Source organism: Solea solea, chromosome 3, assembly GCF_958295425.1.
Source record: "Solea solea chromosome 3, fSolSol10.1, whole genome shotgun sequence".
Lineage (NCBI taxonomy): Eukaryota > Metazoa > Chordata > Actinopteri > Pleuronectiformes > Soleidae > Solea > Solea solea.
In genome coordinates this window covers 8092730-8113505 of record NC_081136.1, presented here as the reverse complement: position 1 = coordinate 8113505, position 20776 = coordinate 8092730, and the positions used below count along the sequence as shown (strand labels likewise).

General features: G+C 44.4%; 1 protein-coding gene across 15 annotated transcripts in view; it reads left to right on the top strand.

Annotated features, from left to right (window-relative positions):
* nrxn2b (neurexin 2b) overlaps positions 1-20776 on the top strand; it is a 504397-nt gene that overhangs the window by 394935 nt on the left and 88686 nt on the right. The window lies entirely within an intron of this gene.

The window sequence follows — 20776 nt, the reverse complement described above, 5'->3', positions numbered from 1 at the left end:
ACCAGTGTGTAGGATTCAGTGACATCAAGGGGCGATGTTTCATATTGTTACCAACTGAATGCCCTTTTCTTCACTCTGCGTCCAAATGTACATGAAAAAGTATGGTGGCCATTCTGGGCTACTGTATAAACTTTAGCATTTTGGAGGTACCAAATATTTGTGAAAATGGCCAATGATTGGCACGTAAATCAGAACTGGTGAAAAAAACGTATAAAATAAGGGGAATATGTAAAAGTGGTGCAAAATGGCTCAGTAGTGCCCCCAAAGGTGAAACCCGGTAGGACAAAGCTGAAAGTAAGTTGCACCAAATTCCACAAAACTTGGTGGAAACATGTCACAGCCAAAGACGAACAAAAAAGTCCCTTGGCACCACATGACCTCAACTCAACAGGAAGTCGGCCATTTTGAATTTGTCTTCCATCTTGGAGATAAATTGATTCCTTAATCGAACCAACAACAAAAAAAATTGTCAATTTGTATTTAACTAAAAGATCTCGGATATTCAAAAGAGTGTGGCCATGGAAACACTTGGAATTTTGGAGAATTCTGACCATGAGCCACAAAACAGGAAGTACCCTGTCACTTACATACATAAACCAATCAATTAATCAATCCTGACCCAAGATATCGACCGTGAACTCGTCTACAAACATAAACGTGACCCAAAATGAAGTCAACCATTTTGAATTTTGCTGCCATTTTGCCACACAACAGGAAGTGGCCTGTAACCTTGCCACGCATGGACCTCAAAACAAGAAAACAACAACATGAAAACTGAGTCAAGGACATAGCGCCACCTGCTGACACGGCTGCTACTGCGAGGGCCTGCACAATGCCGCTTGCAGCTTTAATTCATATAGTATTCATTAGTTGTTGATGGAGTCACTCTAAACCATGCACACTTTATAACTTAGCAAGTGCAGTGTGGTTGGAATGACTATGACTTATGATAAGATGTACTAGTAGTTTAAGCTGCTTTACGTTTTCCGAATCTGTTTTTAAATGTTGATTTTTTTTTTTAGTAGTGAGAGGAATCAGTGTGCACAGTCCAGAAAATGATCCAGCACCTCACAGCATGGCTGTTTTTTAATCCCCCATCAGACTTGTTATGAGCCTCGTCCCTGCTTTGATTACATTCGTATGTTAGGCTTAAAGGTCATTTACAAATCACCTCTCATGATCATTTTAAATGGCAATTAAGACAGCCATTTGAAAATGCATTTACATGCACGGACTCTAATTGTCTCACTGACCCCTCCCGTGCGTCTTCTGCTCTGTATTACAGTCAAAGCTCATGTTCACTTTTCTTTCATTCCTGTTAATAACCAAGAAGGGCCACACCTAGTGACTCTGATCCAGTCATTATGTGACTGGAGTCACTCAATTAATCGCCGCATGAAGTAAGGATCACGGATACAGGCCTTTTACTGTAACAGCGGATGGAAAAACTGTGTCGTCGTAAGATTCGGTCACGCTCATCTACGCGCAAGTGTGCTCGAGTGTCTGTGTGCGTGCCTGCATGTGTGATCTGACCCCAATTTGTTTGGGCCACTCATGCCTGGAAGTGACAGGAACACAGTTGACCCCGGGTCACTTCTCTCCCAGTGATCTGTGCACTTAGAGGGACAGTGGGGGAGGCATGACGGGAAAGAGCGAGGGATGGGCGAAACAGATGAGGGTAAGGAGGGGAGATGGTATTGGATTAGCGAGAAATAACGATAATGACTGTCGCGGTGAGAGGTTACAGCTGTAAATGCAGTAAATGATGTTGGGTTTGTGGCAGTGGCAGCGGTGACGTAGGTGAACGGCACCGACGCTGAACTTTCTAAAAAAATATGTTTTAATTTTAAAGATAAGCCAGAGACCTGTTCAGTTTGTTGTTGTTTTCTCCTGGAACTGTGTTAGAAATGCTCCCTATTGAAACTGTTGACAGCATGTACTGTGAAATAGCCTGAGGAGCATAACACTGTTTCAGGAATGAGATGTCACCGTTGAATTTTTTAAATATACTTTGCAATGTTGTCAATGCTGCAGACAAAGTGCCATTTGCCTCCACTGTAACACAGGTGTTGCAAGAAATCTCAACACTTGTGTTACAGTATATGAAAACCAAGAACTGTGAGCCGTTGCAGATGTCCCCTGCAGATTCACAAGATGGTGTGGGACTTTATTTTGTAATCATTTAACTTTCATTCAACTTTGTAGAGTTTCCGCCCCGCGTTTATTCATTAGGTTTTCAGACGAATCTTGAGTATCAACTTCGCACTGTTTATCTGTAGCCATTGTCCCCTATCTTATTCTTTTGCTTGCTCTTCTCTCCAGTGTCTCTATCTAACTTCTGTGTCGTTCATTTACTCCCTCAGCCCCTCATGTCTGGCCTGTTCATTATCTCTCTCCTGCTCCCACTCTCCCTCTCTCACACTCACACACACACACACACACACAAATACGCCAGTGCCTGCGCCGCACCAGCCCAGCTCCTCTGCTCCCGTTGCAATTACATTTCATTTGCTGCCATTCCTCCCGTGTCGCACCCCTTAATGACTCTGTTCAGCCGGTGGTGGGTGTTTGGGTCCTGTTAATTATGCCCGTCCCTCTCTTTGAGGTGAGAAGTACAGGCAAATTAGACCTGAAAACCCAACAGCCGTGGCCCTGTATCATTCCAACTGATGGGGGGGCCTCACGGACCCAATCAAACTATGAAATAGCTCTAAGTTCAAACAGTGATGGCGGGCCCCGAGGGCCAAAACCTGGGCCTTTCTTCGTTAGCTTTCACTCGTGGCTCTCAAATATCATGTCATGGTTATTCCAGGTGCCATGAACTTTCACCGAAATTCAGTTGTCAAAGACTAAAAGTAAGACAACATGAGATTAATCATTAGGGCTGTCTCCTATTTTTCCAATATCCTGATATCTATTTGAACTTGAGGGGGGTAAGTCAAACTAGAAGTGCATCACACCATCTATAGTAATTCCCATGTGGTCCAGTGTGCAGCTTTTTCTTAGATCCACTTTTCTTAGCCCATCAAGAAAAGACACTGATGTTGTGTTTTGTTTTTTTTTTGCTCTGAAAATGGTGGATTCAAGCAAGCCAATCTGCAGACTTGCCTGTTAGCTTCGCAGTTAGCTCCGTGTGAATGGGGCAGCAGAGGCAGCATCACAGACAAGGCCACCAGTGTTTGACCTCACCTGACTATTGCTAATAGTATATGACATGCACTTTCAGTCATGTCAGCAGGGATGTTATACTGCAGCATAGGTTATCTTTCACAAACTCTTTACCTTTGTCCCTAACCAGTCCTCCTCCTCCTCCTCCACCACCACCGCCCCTCTTCCATTACCTGACAGCAGGCAGCATATCACTCCCTACATCTTCCTGACATGCCATCATCAGGCGCTGAGGTTGCTGTATTAGGTGCTTCTGCTGAATCTGCTGAGCGTGACTGCGTATAAAAGGACGTGCCATATCCTCACAAGACCTTGTTGCTCGCACTGCCCTAATTATTTACCGTGGGTGTGTCTGAGAGTGCTGCAAACTTTCCTGCTGACATTTTGAGAGTTTTAAATGAAAAAAAAAAAAAAAGCACTGAAATTCATTATCCGGAAAATGCCATAGGAATGACTCATCGGCAAGCAGGCCAAACATGACTGTGCAAACTGCTGTTGCAGTGCAGTGTTGATCCTATGACTATAAAGATCCTCAGTCGCCCAGGTCACGGGACGCCAAGAACTCGTAAAACGCAGAAAAAAAATAAAAAAATAAAAAGAATGCATAGAAATAATGAAGCCTCATTGGATAAATGGTGAAACGTTTGCAAGAACACTTCATAAGTCCAGTCACCATGTACTGTGTTCATTAGCGAAGATGTAACAACCAGTGTATAGTTTAAAAATTGTTTTCTCTATCAGATATGACATTTTTCTATCCAACCGCACCAATCCAATCTACTTATTCCTGTTTCATTTGAGAACAGCTACTACGTAAAAAAAAATAAAATAAAAATACCTGAGCAAAATCCATTTGCCAACGAAGGTCACAGTTTTTATCTGAAAGCTACTTTATGGAGTGGACTTTATATTTATGATATGAGCACAGATGCTGTATGCGATCCCGAGTTGAAGAAAGAAATCACCCTGTTATATCAGTCACCGATCAAAGTGGCATCCAGACGTTAACCTTCAAAATGTGCTTAACTGAATTCACCGCGACAAAAAAACTACTGGTTCCATGAATTAAACAGGAAGAGACGCAGCTATGATCACTGTTAGTCAGCATTTCAGTGTTTTTGTGATTTAGCAGAAAGGAGGTGCCCCAGTCCCGTTGATATCTTTCACAGAATGTTAGTCCTGCACTTCTGAAATGGCCATTTTCAAGGGGCAGGATATCATTTTTTTACCAATCATCATGAGATTTTCACCATCAGGCCTGGGGTGTGAGATTCAGGAAATGAAAGGCACAGACAGATATGGAAGCAAACTGATAGCTTCTGTGGCTGCTCGAAAAGGTACAGTAGATGTCCTTGCAGGACCTGAAAAGGGGTCGTATTTTTTTTTTTTCTAAAACTAAAGGATTATTTTGAAGCTTTCTTTCTTTTAAGCGACGATTTTGGTTAGTCCATTTCCAAACGTAGCACTGGTATAAGATTGAGGAGCGCATGAGTCCATAAATGTCCACTTACAGTTTTATATTTGGAGTGATAAAATGAAATTTCCAGAACAGGTTTGCAATGACTTTTGAATCAGTATCGCAGTGAGTTGACCAAAAGTGTGATAAATGACTCGGATGACAGATCTGGTGGGGACTTTTTTTTTACCCCTGAAGTGCAAACAAAAGTACACCTATGCCGACTCAGTGTACAGCCGATTTGTATTTGCAGTTTGAAAACTTGGCATTTGAAGAAATGCTGCGTCCTTCTCCAACTGCGTTCTCTGCAGCTCAGGTGACAGCGCTGCAGTCAGCAGCCAAACACACTCTGAAGACCATTCCTCATCCAAGGGTCCCTAAAAACAAAATAGACTTAATAGCTTGTTAAAAAAAACTTCTGTGACTGCTTTATGACTCATCGGGAATTAATAGAAATCACCTTCGGGCTCTTTCATCTGCGCAGAAGTGAAAAGCTGTGTTGTGTTAGTTCTTTTCAGTCTTTTAAGAAGCAATTTTATCTCAAAGCAATAAAGGCACAAGAGCAGAGCAGCACATCAGGCTTCTGTTGTGCGCAGAGAGATGAGTCATTATTGAAGCAAGCAACAAGTATCCGAGTCGTCCTTTTCATGAGCCGCTCATAAACCAGTGCCCGTGGTAAAACTGTATCTTTTAAACTGGGATATGCAAAATCTTTTTTCCATGCATTTTTTTTGAGGCGACTGTTTGTATTTATCGCTGCCCTCACAGGCGCCGCTCCACCTTTGACAGTCATTACATTTACGGCTGGCAAGTTGTCGCGCTTACTGCTCCGTGGGAAGTGTCTCATCTGCAGTTATGGGCTAGTGCACAGCGCACCGCAGTGGGCCTTCTCCAAACAGCTCCATCACCGGCTGTCGGGACCCCGGCTCATAGCGTTGAGTAAGAGCTGTCTCTGATTACGAATTAGGGAGCCATCCTTCACCACAGCCATCTACTCTGAGCAGGGACAGAGAGCGAGGGAATTAGGCAGGTAGCAAAAGGGACATGGCTATATTTTCTCCTCTTGACCCAAACTTTACCCCTTTCCCCGCATGTGACAGATTTACCGAGGAAGGAATAGAGATAGACGGAACGCCCCGCCTGGTTCATGTTTTTGCGCACATGCTTTTCTGCGGCCTGCGTCCCCACAGTCAAATATGAAGCACAGCATCTGACTTCCTTAACGTCATCATGCCAATGTCGACGGCGATCCCCTCTCATCCCGCCTTCATTTTCACTTCCCAACAACCACAGGTTATCTGTCAAGGGTTCGTGCCAGCAAACTGCTAAATTATGGCCTGAAAATGTGATCTGACGTGCAACGGCAGCATGGGCTCAGAAGAGTGTGGAAAGTGAACATTGGGGGGGGGGGGGGGGGGAGGGGGGCGGTGTAGGGCTTTCAGAGTGCGGTGAGGAGCTGAGAATGCTGGCGTCAGATAAGGGCAGATGGTGATGTGGATAAAACTGTCAGAGAAAGGCAGAGGCTTTTATCCTCCACTCCTCACCCTCAGAAACATAGACACACAAGCACAGAGGGATGGGTGTGTTAATGGTGGCCACACTGTACCCCCAACTAGCTGTCGCTTCTATCCACTGCTCAAGGACACCTTTATAATCTCTTATAGTAAAGGTAGTAGACATAACAGGTTACAAGAGAGGCGCAGCACATTATACCCTTTTGCACATTGAGATCTTGTTGGTTTTTTTAATGATATATAACTCAAAAACCCTCCACACAACATTTCCTTTTCTAAAATGGATGTCACTCCTCAAACCTACTCTCCTTCATCTTGTCAGGGGAGAAAAAGCCGAGCATGCCGGGAGAGACGGAGGGATGAAGAGTAGGGAACAATTGAGGGGGAAAGGGAGGCATTGCTTTGATGAATGCAGCTGCCGCACAAAGGGGAGCGTGGGCCATCATCAGTAATGAGATCAAGTCCTGGTGGGTTTGGCAGGGTCTCTCTCCTCAGCCACCAGGAAGATGACAGCATATTGATTAATCCTCCCCTTTCACATCTCTAATTAATCGTCCCTGCGGGTGGAGGAGTGGCGGCGTGTGAGCCGAGTGGGTGCAGATTGCATTTTGGAGGTGTCCTCGTCGTGGATAACATTAGATGGACAAGGGGGATTAAGAGGCAGACCACCTCCTGGACTAGAATTGGCGGACTTCCTTCAAAACTAAACTTGACCGGTGATGCTTGTAGAGGGCAAATTGCAACATGGCTTTAATCACCACTTGCGAGGTCTAATTCAGAACGCCAACAAAAAAAAAGCAGTGCCTCTGCGGGCACCTGTTGGGTCGCTTGTCCTGATTTTTGCAGACAACGCGTGGCTCCGCGGACTCGCTCGGCACTGCTGACGTGTGCGGCGAGCTTCCCTTCACTCTGAGGCTTTGTTAGTGTGTCAGATCTAAATGTAAGTGGTCTATTAGACGGCCATTTATTTATCACGCTAAATTATATGCTGTCACTAAGTCCTGCTTCACCCCAATGGATTGAAGAATTTCAAGTGCATAATGCCCCCACAGTATGCCGAACCGCTCAACCTAGCCGTCGGTCGTCTCACAAGAGCCGATGAAAAGCACCTGATCCGACGTTAATGACTGATGTCACACAATTGATGTAATTAAAAAAAAAAACACACACACGTAATAATAGAGAGACAGTTCGCCTACTTGATGCCGCGTGGACGCACTGAACTGATGAATGAAAACACGCCGCTGATGTTGTTGCACATACATCAGCTGATCCGCGGTGGAATTGAAAGCATATTCCTTTTGTTTTGAATAGCAAGTCCACTCCATTGTATCACACTTGGCGGGACTGGCGGAAGCAGTGTTCGTTTCACGAGCATTATGAGGTTTCGTGGTTTGCTTAAGGGCACTTTGACTTGCGGCCAGCAACTCGGGCTCCAACCACTCACCCTGAAAGTGCAGTAAAGGTTGATTCAGCGTCTCAGCTGGTAGTCTGGTGGTTTGCTTTCAATTATTGCTCATATTTACACATAAACAAATGTAAGCCGTCACTCGCCGTTCAACTTGAGTTGTTTTAAAGGCTTTAAAGATTTACTTGTAAATAAAGCCGGATAGCCTGAGGCGAATCGGAGGGTTTCGCGTTGCTTTGTCTTCACCCAGTTGTCACACTAAAACAAACTGTTAAGTCCATAAAGAATAATCATCGCGTTAACAAGGTGGCCTCAAAACTATCTCCAGTGCCTGTAGGTCACTATACTATCAGCTCACACTGGCCATGTATCCTGTGAGAGCGAAGTGGTTGATGGTCTTACCGGATCAATAAGCTATTAGGGTCCAAGAGAGCAGGCCTGTCTGTATGGTTTCCGTCCTGCCTTTAATAATCACCTGGGAAGGCAAAACTACTCTGTTCCTATTTTTTCTTGTAATTGTCAGCGATTGTCCCGTCTTCCAAGTGCCTCTGCAATGTTTCTACAAACACGTAGTATATTCATTGTTGGGTCCTCAGTCTTAATCCAGACGAGCAGTGCTGTCTCCACCATGTCGTTCTGAAGGGCTGAGCACCGAAACATTGCAGCAATAAGTTTGTTGCTGTGTGGGAAGTATTCTTTTGTTTAAAGAAAAAAAAAAAATGATTGTAAAAATGAGATTTAAAAGCATGGAGTGGCAAACGTGAAGGAACCAAAATATCCTTTACTTGTCTACATGAGATATAGGTTGTTGGGAGTGCCAGGTGGTTGCCAGGTGGGTTGCCAGATTCTAAATTGTGGTATCTTGGGACCTTACCCCGAACCCCCCCAATCTGTTTTACTGATCACTCTCTCCATTATGTTAACGTTTCAGGAGCCCAGAGAAGTAGCCTCCCACTCGAGCCACATCCAACTCACTGCTTCTTTTTTTCTCCGTCTGTGAGACTGACGCACATAAAGAGCATCAAAGAAGACAGACCGTACATTTATTCAGTCGACAGAAGCCACTGTGTGGTCCTCTCACCATGTCACTGTTGCACATCCAGTCCTCACCTCCGGGTTGGATGTACTGTAGCCTTGCCGCCACCCCACAATAAGCGCCTGGCTAACGCAAACCAGCATTACTCATTAGAAATGATGCCTTCATTTGCATTCTGATTCATCTACACCTACTTTTTCATCCTGCTGCTACCACTGTTAACTATTCTCTGTGACTAATACACTCATTTTCTGTTTGAGTGCACAGGTGTCTGCGCCGTTCCGAACAGTCTCATTAAAACACTTTCACTTCCGCGATTAGCTCGCGTTGCTGACACATGCATGGATTTCACAGCGGATATGTCATTCTTAAACAAACACACATTTCCTTTACAGCGCTTGTATGCAAACTCCTCATTTCCTGTGGCGTAGGTATCAATGAACGCTGTCTGTCAGCATTATCTAATACTTTCTGGACTTTGGCTGCCCCTTACCTCTTCACCATAATTCATAACTTATCCTTGCCCTTTCCATGAAAGTTTTGTCCATTGATTTTCTGTACTGAATTAATGAGGCTTATATCTCCTATTGATTGTAAACCATTCCCGAATCTGTGCCCCCATCCCTTTAAGATCTCAATTAAACACAAAATGAGCATCCTACATCACTGTTGCCCCACTTTCCTGAGGAGAAGAAAAACAATAAGCTATAACTCATTGCCCAACGTGAGGGCTGTGCCGCAGTGGAAGTGGAATCAACTCGGAGACGTATCAGTGCTGAGTCATTCAACTTTCTGTCTGAACTTTTTCCACCTCTTTCCGAAAATGATGGCCAGCTTAAAGGCCCAAACAGTGTTGCTGAGCATTCTCTTGCTCTTATCTCGGTGTACTCGCTGACTGCCTTGGAGGGGATGTATCTACCTTTAAAAATAGTCAAATATAAGGGAGGTGCTGAAAGCAGAACGGGAAAGAAAGACAGAACTCGCTAACAGACTCGTGGACAAAAGATGAAATGTAGAAAAGTGTCCAAGAAAGACAAGAAAAAAGGAAATTTACTGTACATCTGTGTCTTTATGCAGAGCGTACATGTCAGGCTTTGGTGATGTGCTTGAGGCATACATGATGAAGGCGTCCATTCTTAACTTTATTTAAGTCCACTCACATCCTGCTGTTGACAGGCAAAGGAAGAAACACTCCATTATTCAGGTCTTTTGTTTTGTTTTGCTGAAAATGAACACCACCAAGAATAAATGTCTGGAGCTGTCAGCATAAAACTGAGACGGAGGCTCTTGAAAAGCGACAAGTGTAGAGCAAAGATAAGAGGACGACACTTCTTCTTTTTTTTTTTCTTTTTTAATAAACGACAGTTCTTTTTGTGGAATAAAAGAGCTATTAATAAATGCAGTAGTCTGTGTTCAGCATCGAGGTAGATTCCACACAGCATCCGCTCAAGAAGAATGAGAGATACTGACCTGGAACAGGACCAGGGCAGTAGCTGTGTTCTCCATTTACTCAGTTTGGTACTTGATTGCATGTCTGGGTCACTGAGGTTGCTCTGAGGATAGTCAGTGTACAACACTGCAGTGCACTGGATGAATACGGCAAGGAGAGTCCATGAAGACATGCATAAGTAGTAGTAGCAGTTAACAATTCATTTCTGTGTCTTCCCATTTGGAGACACCATTTAAGCCAGCGTACAGGTTAAGATGATGTAGCCAAGCCGTTAAACCACTGGAGACAATCAGAACTAAATAACAAGTAGGAGTTAATATCTCAGAATGAAGTATTTCACAACAAGCAACAGCGCACCAATGAAACAAACCACCGGTTTCACTACTGGGGCTTGCCACCGCTTCTGACCTAATAAATGAATTACATGGATGAATAGAAATGTGACTTTATGCCAACAAAAATCATGATCTTTATGGATGGAGCACTTTTAAAATCCATACAAAGTACTTTGCGAGGCGGCAATAAAAGTCACAGAATATTAAGTACGCAAATTGGAGGTCAATATTCTAGAAAACCCAATTTGAACCCTAACACTCGTGCTACAGTTTTAATATACAGTTGTTGTTTTTTACACTGACACCAGCGCTGCAGTCGTACTACAGTTCTGAAAAGTCTTCAAAAACTTGCACAGCGAGTCGTCTTTTTCATCCCTAGCAGCCATTCCGTGACAATATGATACGAGAGCACTATCGGACAGGAAAGCTGTTCAGTGCAGCTTGTCTGATCATCTGACCGCTTATAAAATCTTCTCTCAGTCGACTCACTTTTTGATGACTTTTCTCCCAGAATCTCTTCACACGGCGGCTCCAGTGTCACGTTGCTCCTATAACTCATGTCAGAAAGAACAGTCGCGAGTTTTACTTCCAAGAGTGAAATTCCACAAAAAAAGAAAAAGAATCTCCTTTTATCCCTTACATTTAGCATTTCACCATCTTGTCTTTTTTTTTTTCTGCTCTGCGAGTGGAGGAGTAGTTTCATCAGTAATCCATCGCCGCTGATCCGGGCGACTGAGGTCTCAGCTCACTGAGCAGTCAACTGCCCTGTCTTCCTCCCGCTTTCCTGCAGGGAGATGAAATCCTCTTGTTGGAGCAGCGGCGAGCAGGACAAGATGGGCCCGCGAGGTCTGTGCAAACCTGTCACAGAGACCGTCTTGTGGATGTTCACTGCCACATCCCTCATGTAGGATTCCCTTGCAGGGGCAGCTGCTTCTTTTAGGCCTTGGTAAATCTGCCGTTAAAAATCGTTTTCTGGAGTAAAAGTGGAGTTGGAGACAGGTGTGGAATTTCCATTTTTAGCCAAATATAGCCATGATTTAGTCCGCTCCTCTTTGGCTTTTCTTTCACTCCACACTTTCCTTTTAAAGTATTACAGTATTAAAACATCAGTTATTCTGGACACATAAAATAACAGCGGCTTAGAGCTTTCTACTCACACAATCCCCCTTCCCCCCCCCCTTTTCAAGAACAATGAGTCTGCCTGTTGGATGTATACTTACTGTCTGTCATTGACTATCCTCTCGTGTGCTGTTTGCGTGCGTCTCCGTTGTGTCAGAATCGGCTCGGAATTTGATCAAAGATGAAAGAGAAGGGGTTGGAGAAAGACGTCTCACGATGCTATTCGGCGTCTCACTCTTCCTTGTGTGTGTGCGTGGGGGGGGGGGGGTCAGTTTATACACTGGAAATTAAAATGCAAATGGTCTCAGCAAACAAAACAAAACAAACAAAAACAAGGGCCGTGTTTCTGTTTGCTCGCATTCATATGAGCTATGAGAGGCAAGACCTGAGGAGGCAGAAGATAGTTTCTTTTGTGAGTTATAAGATGGGGGGGGGGGGGGGGGGTAAACAAAACAGAAGTATGTCAGACTGAGAATACTCTGCGAAGTCAGGAACCAAGTCACTTCTCAGACTCTTTGATTTTCACTGATATCCTCCCCCCTTATATTTAGGGGGAAGTGAAGCCACAAGGGAGGGGCCTCTGATAAGTGATTGAAGGATTTGTGTCACCGTGGCATTCCTGTGCAATTTAGGAGGAGAAGGAAGCTCATCTTTCATTCAGCGGCTGCCACCGCTGGGACTCGGTATTCTCACATTCATCCGGTTGGATTTGAGACAAGCACATGCAAGAATCAGCAACAGCCTTCAGTCATTTAGTTTGCAACCACGTTTTGTTTTCTTAGGTTTCACTCTGCGGGAACTCCTCGGAAGAACTCGCGAGCTGCTCTGCTTTTTTCACGGGGGGGGGGGGGGGGGTCTCGGTCGTAATTTTCTGCCGAAAGACAAAGACAAGCAAACGTAATCTCGAGCAAATAAGCCTTGAGCTTATACCTAATCAGGCAGACGGGACGACGTAGACATCAAAAAAGTGTTTTCAGCTCTTTTTTTCTTTTTTTCATTCGAAATTCCCAAACTGAATTAATATTCTTCTTATGCTATATGCTCATTTCCTGTCTCAGTCTCTATAATTCTTTTATTATATCTGTTTTTCCCCCCTTCACTCCTTTTCCACCGAGTCAGCACTTGCACTTTCGAGTCAGGCTTCAGATGGATATGCTGAATAAGTATACCCTTATATCCATAGCTGACGTAGCGAGAGGCTGAGAGGCAGTGGGTACAATAAGTCAGGTAGAACTCACTACTTTGGTTATAATGACGGTAGGAACCAGTTGTTTTTATCAAGTTACCAAACGGGGGGGAAACGCATTATTATAGAGCAGGGTACGGTGACGCGCGTGCTGCTCGTGTAGAGATGTGAGCGGATTGGCAAACGGAACAGTGAGACTGACATTATCCAGCAGATATTTCAAGCAGCCGAGATCCACAACTCTTGAGTATTATCCATGAGCACTTTTGGGCAGCAGGATCCCTCCCACTCGACTGAGACTGGGGCAGTAGCCGTCAAGCTGTTCATCTCCCGAGCAAAAAAAAGCTGGGCCAACTGGGGGGAGGGGGGGGGGGGGGAGTCTTGTTAGTTGGATGTCTTCCCAGAGCAATTAGCTGAACCCATATGTCTGTTTGATTAATACACATATGAAAATGATCTTCTCCCAGCCACTTAGCTGAGCTTAAGCTCCCTCCTTGGTGACCAGGTTGAATGTCAGTGTGTGTACTTTACTGCTGTTGACACACGGGTAAGACATTTGCGGGGTGTAACGTCAAAGATAAATCCTGTTGGGCTTTCTGTGATTCACATTATCGCTACTGTAGCGCGATAAATGGAAGAGAGGGCCGCCCACAGTCGTGTGCGTTGACAAATGGAGCCTCTCCCTCATCCTGCTTACTTCACCTGTTCACTGGTTTGCATTGCGATGCAATCTTTGCCCAGTCAGCCGCGGCGCGATCCATACATGTGTGATAGATCGGGCGTAGTTATCACAGCTGACAGTCCCAGTAATTAGAATAAGGCAATAGCCGCGGTAGAAGAAAACCATTTCCCTGATGGATGAACAGCAATCATTCACAGATCTGTTTACACTCTTCGTCGTGAGGCAGATGTTTTTTGAGGGCGGGCCTTTCTCTGGATCCACTTGATCAAAAGCAGCGGGCTAACTCATCAAAGGGTCCGTTTCCAAACGCGCCAGATGTATTATCATCACCAGAGATAAAGAAAATAAGACACGGGCACTTCCTCCCTCTCTATCCTCACGCTGTCTCTCTCATTCACACACTTATATTATGTGCAGGCACACACACTGCAACCCGTCCCAGGAGGGATGACCTGGGCACGAACTGATGCCAGTTTCACAGAGAAGAGGAGGACGTCCAGGAGATATTCTGAAGGGCCTGCTGCTTTAACAAGACACAGAACAGTGGGGCCTTCGCTTGGTCACACCGTGGGCCAGGTAGTGCCTAAAAAGCTCCAGTGCCCCCCCCCCACCAGCTTCACAGAGTTGTGGTTCATCACTCTACTTCCTTCAGTCCACATAGATAAAGTTAAAATCTCAATACTACAGCAAGTTGCCCCTCGGCTTTAAAACGCGGGTTGCTCACAGTGCCGCACTCCACAGTTTCCTCTCTGTCGGGGTTGGAGGGTTCAGCGCGGGAGCAGGAAACAATATTCTCACACTCGGAAACATCATGTACACACACACAAACATGCACACAGACACATGCTTCATAAATCTCTCCATGCTGGAGGCTGTCACGGCGGGGGGATGGGGGGTTTAGATGCCATGCTTGCCATGACAATTAGCTGCACATCTGGCCTGATGATTGAGGGAGTAGGCCAGACAGGCGGTGCACAGCACTGCCACTGTTTAATATGTAAATGTGGAAGGTCCTGGAACATAGTGAGCAGGTAGAGTTAGCAGGTGACTCTGATTTACAATGAAAAGCCTCATTTTTTTTTTCTAATAAGACCTGATGTCAGGAGAGACGTCCTGCAGCTCCCGTTAGACTGAAGGTGATTTGTTTGGACAGAGAGCAAATTGAGATCAGCTCACATGGTATAACATTAGTACATTAAAACACGACTGCGCCACTCGGAGTCTCTAAATTGATTTAAAGCGTTACCTTCGACATTAAAGGACCAAAATCCTTGTTATTGTCCTGATGAAAATGATCTTCTTTAGCCTGAATTACATTATTATAAAATAACACACATTTTACCAGAGAATGTGAATGTGATGGCACAGATTTCTATCATTTAGCACCATTTTTTAGCAGCTTACAATTATCCACCAGCTCAATAAAACATCACTCATCTCTCTGTATCATGCAAGGTTATACTTTAGCCGTGTTTCCACCATGGTACAGTTCAGTTTAGTACAGAAGGTAAACAGTAAAGCCCTCAGACACCCGTACAAGGGTACAAGGCAAGGGTTCAAAACAAATGGCGTGTTATTTTGGCACTATTCGTAATGAAAAGGCAAAAAAAAAACCTACGTACGCCACCGAACCGTTCCACTTGGTGGAAACACGCCATTTGTTTTGAGCGCCGTCCTATGATGGATGAAGCCAAACTTTAATTAGGAGGGTAATGTTTGAGATCTGAGGACGCTCATCGTCATCGGCGCAGCTTATATTTTGGCCTTTTTAAACAAGCATTTCTCAATCCACAGTGGGGGAGCAGGTCTCCGTGACATGTCACCAGCACCGCACGACATTTTGAGCTCAGTCATCTTTTGTTATCCGATGAAATATTACTGCTACATCAAAACGCGCAGTTATACAGAAGGAATTTAGTATTAAAAATACAATATATAAATATTTGAACGAACTTTGTGGATCGAGCAGCAGCTTGTGTGTGTGTGTGAGTTTGTGTGAGGCAGTCTGACAAACGCATGGAAGAAAACAAATAAAGAGCAGTAATAAAGCAACAAGATGGAAAATATTATTAAATTAGCATCATCGGGGAACTGAATTGAAAACTCGTATATCAGCGCGTTGGATGTTTGTCATCTCTCTGAATGCAGCAGCTTAAATGGCGAATGCCTCCTTGTGAAGCTGAAAGCAGGAGGGGAGGCGGGGGGCACGCACTCACCCACCCGTCACCAATACCACTATAGTCCCAGACTCTTAATTATTCCCTGGAATGATGGAAATGAAAACGAAATGGTGGAGATGGAGGCATAGCCGTGGCTGGTGGTGGGTCATTTAGCTAAGCATTTATAAAATGAGATCCCCAGCTCAGTCTGGAGCCATATTAGAAAGTCTAATGCCTGTCTAGAGAGATAAAGAGAGCTAAGGTTTGCCATAATCTGCCAGTCATTCGGGGCAAAGTATTGGAGGCGGCGCTATACTTTATCTTGCACTATACCAAACACATACAGGTTCACATCATGGGAGAGTGAGGGGTGTAAAGGTGTGTGCATTCACCCCTTACCGTCGCGGTTCCGTGCACACAGTCATACGACAAGAAAACCTGACTTTGAGTGTGTGGAAAATTTAAAAAAAAAAAGGCAGTCACTCATTGCAGTACCCAGACTCCGACCCAGAGGGCAGTGAAGCCACCGTTACTCAACAAACGTAGCAGAAGAAGAAGTTCACGCAGTACTATTATTGTCATTACCTGACCCTGATTCTACATATGGGAGATTGAAGATCAGGAAAGCATTTCTGTTGGCAAGGCGTTGTCATGGAAACATCGCGAGAAAAGAGAGAGAGAGAGAAAAAGCAGAGAAGTAAAAACAACTTATTGTTATAATTTTATTTTTACACCGGTGATGATGCTTTTTGAAGTTCTTCATGAAATACAGACACAAACTGAGACGTCTGTGCCACCGCTCTCTCGCTCTCTCCCTCACACACACACACACACACACACACTCTGCAGCTCTCTGACACAGTCCTGACCAAGCCACCGATGCAGATATACAACGACAATTAGACGAGTCGCACTTTGATTGTAAATATTGCTAATGAACGCAATGAAGATCGTAAAAACTCACTCTGGAAGTGTAGCCATAATGAAGTTGCAGATACCTATAACAAGTTACTATAGTGTGCAGCTGTGTATTTTTTGAATCAATCAACACTAGGTGGTACAAACTCTTACAACATCCATCCATCTTCTACCGCTTTATCTTCCACGTGTGGCTGTGGTACAAACTCTTTCAACATAAATAAAAAATAAATCAAGAAGTATGCATTTGGGCCATTTCCTGTTTCATCAAACCCATACCGAACCATGACCCCAAAATGGCGTACCCGACTAGGACTTCAGAGACAGGTGGTGAGAAAGTATCAGGAGAGCCAATCTGTGACACGCGCGATGAGATGTGATGGAGAATCAGCAGCACTCGGAGAATACATTCATCCGTAATCACCTTCATATTTCATTATAGTATCCTCGAGGTGCGTTCCCATGTACGCCGACGAATAAACGCACGCCGTCATGACGCCTGTAACAGCTGCTTTTATTCTGCGAGGACATGACCAGCATATGCCAGTGTCTTCTCACTCCTGTATTTAGAGATGCAGCACTCATCCTCCACTCCCAGGCGGCGAGTGAAGGGTGGAAACAGCCAAATCCCCCATCCAACACAAAAATCTGAAACAAGCTTTAATTAAACTGCAAAACTGTCTCCCAGTGTCCTACAGCACGTTTAATCTACCGTGTTGATGCTATTAGCTATTATATAAGAGGCGCGAGCCCCGTCTAATTACCGGAAGTGGTCACGTGAAGTCGCAGGCCTCGCGGACATTTGCTCACAGCAGCCATTTTGCAGCCAAAATGAGAGGGAGCGAAATGTCAAGCGGGTTGACTCTGGATCTGATAGGGAGGCGTGTAATGTCACCGCTGCCGTGTTGGGCGACATCCGATAAAGAAGCAGCTCCTGGCTGCGTTCTCCAGTGAGAGCTGCCTCGTGCCACCCTTGTCTCGCGTAAGGTGATTCAGCACGCATACATAGAGACCCATCCAAACAGATGCCCGTTTTATCTGCGTCTTTCCCCTACCTTGCATCCAAATATGAGCTGACTGCACTGTCGAAGCGAGTGTAATATCTTTGTTTGATTTATAAAGCCTCTGAGCAGACAGACGCGGAGACTCCAACGCGGCCCGCATCCCCGCGCCGCCGCCGCCGAGCGCCTGTCGCCCGACCTTCGTGTCGTACTTGATGTCACATCGTGACCCCAGTGTGTCTTTCAGCGGAAACCTTGTCCTTGGTGTTTTTCTCGCCCTGTCAGCGTCTCTCCGGATGGCTTGGTATCAGCTGAGGCCAGGGTGTCATGTAACCTTTCACTCTTTATCAGTCCTGATAGATACAATCTGCCCTGGGTCACTTACACCGACACGCTGCCTCTCCACATCTGGATCCCTCTCTCTGTGTCTCTCGCTCTTCATTTCACTCTCACCTCTCTGCAGAGGTCTTAGCTCACATGGTTTGTGAGAAAGTCTGTCTGACTCTCCACTGCTACTGCAGCACGATGGCTTCTTTTTTGTTCCCCCCTGCAACAGACTGTAGCTAATGATCTATAAATGATCTTTAAAACCCACAACGGCTTGTTGTTTTGAGCCCTGCACTGAAATCCACAGATAGAACCAGAAAAGCTCTTTAAAGACACATTAAACATGAGATACATGAGATAATGTGAAGACACATTAAATGCAGAAATGCTTCGGCCGTCAATGTTTGTGTATATGTTTGACGGACAGTCAAGGCTGCAGAGGCGTCGAGATTCATGTAGGCAAACTTGGACCTCTCACAAGATGAGAACTGACAGCTTCTCTCTTTTTATTCATGGTATAACAACCCTATAATTTCCCCTTTAAACAGACTAATGGTAACTTTTATAGCTGCGTATTTAAGTTGTTCATTGTGCTGTAGCTAATTTTCCATCTAACCAGGAAACTGCTTTTCATTTGCGGTGTTCCACTCGTCGATGTGTGCTCAATCCACAAGCTGTGGTGCAACACAAGAGAGTGGAGTAGAGTAGAGGCGCATTTGAGCGGAAATACGATGGGTTTGTCATTCGTAGTCTATTATTGTGCAGGAGGTGCCTGTTTGGCTCAGTCATTTGAGGACAATTACTGCAAATAGGTTCAAAAAGGGGAAATTATTTCTTTATCTGCACGAGAAACGGCAACATTGGGACTGTTTAATACATAGGAAAAATGTTTTTAACTCCTTTAGGCGTTTAAGATTGAATTTTCATTATGTAAGATATGGAACTAGAGTTTAAGGATCAGTTATATGCGTTTATTTAAATGTAATATGTTTCCTTAATCTCTAATGACATATCATGGTCATTTTATTACTTCATACAATGCAGTTCAGTCATACTGCATCATCCAAAAGCAATAGTTGAACCATCCTTCCTTTCCATTATTTTTTTACAAACCCCTGCTGTCCCTCATCCATTCCTTACGTGCAGCTCATCTACTCTTTCCCTCAAATTCCTATTCTTTAATTTTCTAACGTCACCTTCCTCTGCAGATGAGCAACCTTAATGCGTGTTGTGAAAAAGTTGGACCCTGCCTTGTATTTGTTCCAGTTAGACAGGGTTTAGCCAACTCCGTAATTGGCCTGTGGTTAATCCCCTGCCTTTCTTTGTAGCCACTTTCAATGGAGGGTAAATGTCTCCTCCGTCTGCCTGTGGCACAAATTGGTTTAAGGAGCGTGTGTCCGTGTGCGACGTGCACGCTGTGGAAGTAGAAATTATTACCCAGCACTACCCTGGTTCTAACATGAGAGGTTGCAGGTATTTAAACGCGCCGTGCGTTACTTTTTAACAGCTTTATGCAGAGACGGGAAGAAGAACTTGTACAACATTTGCATCCCCAGGATGAGAGACATTGTAAATCTGTCTTGGGCAAACCCAACTGCATGTGTGTGGTTCCCGCGTAGAGGCCCACACAGTATGGATTGCTGTGCAGATACCTGCAGAAAACCACATTAATAGTGATCGCAAGACGAGATACCACAAGGAATTCATTATCCCTGCTCTTAAATAAATGGGCCCTGGGTTGAGACTTCACCACCGCCACCTCAAGTACAAGACATGCTTTTAATAAGAGCTGTCAGGCGAATGGTGTTCATCCTCATACGTTTATGCATGTCCATGCCTTTCTTTCTCTTCCTATGTCTGGCATGTACAACGGTGCATGTGTTGCAGATGTTGAGGACTAAGTGAGTGTGAATTGAATCCTGATTTGAAGTTTGTTTGAGACTGAAGATACCGCTGTTGCTTCCAAGAACACTTACAGAGCACATCCTGCTGCCGACCTTCCTGGAAATGCCGGTTATGGACATCTCATTGAGTTTCCGAAACATTCACTCTATGGATTAAGCAATCATCATCTGTATATATAAATGTCCATGTGTATCTACGCTGCCATATTTCTTTACTAAGTGTGCCGTGCTACCCATCTGTACTGCGGCGCTCTGAAAATTGTTATTTTACAATCTCTTTGAGCTTTGGACATAATTTACCTTTTTATGTTGTTGGCGTCCCTTCTACATAAGATGCAAAGTGCTTGCCAAAGAAATAAATAAGGCTATAGTGGGAGTTTGATTGCCTCGTAGGCCTTACAAGCAGGCCGTTTATCAAGTACTTTGATAGAAGTGTGTGCTCATTTACAAATATATTATGTTTACGCTTTCTCAAGATGTTTTCTGTGCACCGTCTCTTCCCGTGTTTAATTAGCAGGCGTGACAAGATGCGTCATATTAAGAAAAGGAAGAAAAATTGTCATTGTCAGTGCAGCACAGTGAGTGTTGGCCGCTCCCTACAGCTTTGGCCACACACATAAAAGAGGTCATTTGTAAAGCTATTTTATATAATCAATTGTTGATTATATACAAGTGTTGTTCGCAGCATGGTTTAAATACAATAATTACACTCTTAATATCTATGAATTGATCGGCCAGTGTCAGTGCCAGTGTTAGTCTAATAGATGAGTCCATAGAGATGTTGCAAAGAGCAAGTGATGTGAAAGAGAGGGATACTCAAAGCCACTCATAATTATTAGCTGTTGGCAGGTTTCAATGGGCTTGACTCGTACGTTATGTCCTCTTTCTGTTCCTCAGTCACCAAGGCACAGGAGAGCCATGTCAAGGCTTTGCACATTTATTTTCCACTTGCCATACATCCAGGTTACATTTCCATCTAAATATAACCAAGCCTCTCCCGGATCACACAACACATGACGTTCCAAACGATAGATGACTGGTTTATAGCCTTAGAAGTATACCATAACAGTCAAAAAACCTATCCACACTCACGTTTCGAGTAATATTTTCTAG